This window comes from Gossypium hirsutum, chromosome A10 (assembly GCF_007990345.1).
Source record: "Gossypium hirsutum isolate 1008001.06 chromosome A10, Gossypium_hirsutum_v2.1, whole genome shotgun sequence".
Lineage (NCBI taxonomy): Eukaryota > Viridiplantae > Streptophyta > Magnoliopsida > Malvales > Malvaceae > Gossypium > Gossypium hirsutum.
The window spans coordinates 41560226-41563171 of NC_053433.1; positions in this window are offsets into that span (position 1 = coordinate 41560226).

Below are 2946 nucleotides of genomic sequence, written 5' to 3' on the forward strand. Positions count from 1 at the left end.
TCATTATGCTAGCTTATGGCCGAATATGACAATGAATTTGATAGGTCATATGGCCACCTTTAGCTCAAATACAAAATGGTCATAAGCATCTTTAATCACATTGAGCAATTTAATACAATTAATCTAACATTTCCTCATGTGCACTTTTATGACCGAATACACACATCATTGACCTAATATCAATTAACTAAGCACTTAACAAATTCTCCTTGAGCCGATTATCTAAGTCAAGATAAAAGCATCAATATGCTTGCCCCTAACCGAATACATGCAACACCAATCTATCTCATGTGGCCGAATATGCATGTCTATGTTGAGGCCAATATATGCTTAATACTTCCTACAAATATGGTTACTTGTATTGACTACATACCATTTTGTTTCAAATTCAAAACTCGGCTCATACACATATATGCATTAGTAATCAAATACTAACATTTGCACTTCACATTACTACCATTTCTCATCCAAATAACATGAGCAACAACCATTTTTCTCTTCTACTTCCTACCATGGCCGAATGCATCAAGACACCATACCATTTCAATTTTGGTCATGGTTTAAACAAAGAACTTAAGGTCTAACTCAAAAAAAAAGAATGCTAAAAAAAAAAGAAAATCCAAGAGTCATCAATCCACCATCACATGTATCATTACAAAGCTTCATATTTAGCATGCAAATGACATCAACACAAATCCACCTTAGCCGAATCTTAGCTCATCTTCATCACACAGCAAAGATTTAAACCATGGGCTAGGTAGAACTCAAGCTAACAACTAAAAACATGCATGAATCTCATGGAACAACATCAAACATACCTCCTCCTAAAACACCAACCAACCAAACATGAAGCAAGAAGACTCCTTTCTTCTTCCTTTGATTTTTCGGTCAAGAAGGACAAGGAGGATGAAGCCTTTTTTTTCTCTTTTTTTTTCTTCTAGGTACGGCACAATGGGGGAACAACCACACACATTTTTTTTGTTTCTCCTACTACTAACACTAATATTTTATTGCCCATGTTCTTTATTTTATTATTCCTAACATAAAGCATTAACCCAACATGTTTATGACATGTTTTAGCCATAACATTTTGTCCACCCTCATGCTCATGGCCGGCCACTACTAATTAGGGGGGGGGGAAATTGACATGCAAGTCCTCCCTTTTGATTTCATGCACTAATTGATCCATATAGATTAACCTATCACATTTCAAAAGTGTCACACATAAGTCCTATTGACTAAATTCACATGCAATTTACTAAATCGAAGCTTAAAACTTTCACACATTCATATTCACATATTTTAGACAATAAATATCATATTCAAATAATTTGGTGACTCGGTTTAGCGGTCCCGAAACCGCTTTCCGACTAGGGTCACTTTAGGGCTGTCACAGAAATCTTGATGGAATATCCATTAACCATCAATTCATAAGGATGACCATTTCAGGTGTGCACTCCCGCGAATCTCACATCCTATGCCAGGATTACCAGCCCAGGCTAAATCCTCATATCGTAATCTCATAAGGTGATGTTGGGATTACCAGTCCAGGATAAATCCCCCATATCGTAATCTCATAAGGTGATGTCGGGATTACTAGTCCAGGCTAAATCCCTTATTGCGATAAACACCTTTAATGAGCTCGGATCTGAATTACCAGTCCAGGCTAAATTCAGACCCTGATCAGATTACCCGTCCGGGCTAAATCCATAATGCACATGTATTCTTCGGGAGGCTCAATCATCCAAAGGAACACCCGTTTGGGCTAGATTGTTTTCATAATTGAGATTAGCGGACTACCCAACTGGGCTAAATCCTTTCCACAACACATGCAGGATCTCATTACACATGTAAAACATGATTTATCCATCGAATTCGCTTTTTAACCTCAACCGAGACAATTTTTCAACACATCATTATTAGGAATTCATTTCATGTAATTTTATGCCATCAATAAATGCCATCATCATTCATTCACAAGTCATAATCATATAATTAGGCATATTAGGAGCTTACTTTAAGTTATCCGAACTTACCTGGTATTCGTTTCGATGCTGTGTTTCGATTATTCCGAAACCTTTCATTTTCCTCAATCGACCTTCGGAATTTGTTCCTCGAGGTCTATTACAACAAAATTAAATCATTATCACTCCACATTATACATTTCAAGTTGAAATTCCACCCCCGGTCCAAATGACCGTGTTGCCCCTAACCTTTCATATTTTTATGATTTAGTCCCTAGGCTCGTATAGTAAAACACATGCAATTTCTATCTTACCCAAGCCTATCCGAACATTTTTCTCTCTTATGGCAGCCCACATTTTCCATTATTTTCACATTTCAACCTCACATTTTACCACTTTTGTAAAATGATCCCTTTTTGGGGTTTTTCATGAAAATCACTTAGGAAAAGATGTTTAACACACATCCAACTTTCATATTCCTCCATAATCCATCAAAATACAAGTAACTCATGCACGGGTAAATTTTTAAACATGAACCCTAGCATGAAATATGGGTAGAAATGGAAAGAGCAAGGTACCAGAATTTCAAAAATACAAAGAACATTAAAAACAGGGCTTGGGAGCACTTACTATTGAGTTTGAAAAGCTTGAAAACCCTAGCTATGGAGGGCTTGAGAGTTTCAGCTGGTACAAGGGAGAAAATGGCTGATTTTTGTTTCATTTTTCCCATTTTATTTCATTAAAATGACAAATGACCAAAATGCCCTTAAGCGCTTTCTTTAAAATTTCATCCATGCAAGCCCATTTTTGTCCAAAAACTTAGAAATTGGGCAAATTGCTCTCCAATACCTTCTAATTTATAATATAAAGCAATTTCATACAAATTTCTTCTAGAATCCAAGTTTTTCAATTTATTCAATTTAGTCCCTAATTTCCACTTAGACACCTTACTCAAAGAATTACTTTTTGAAACTTTAACACA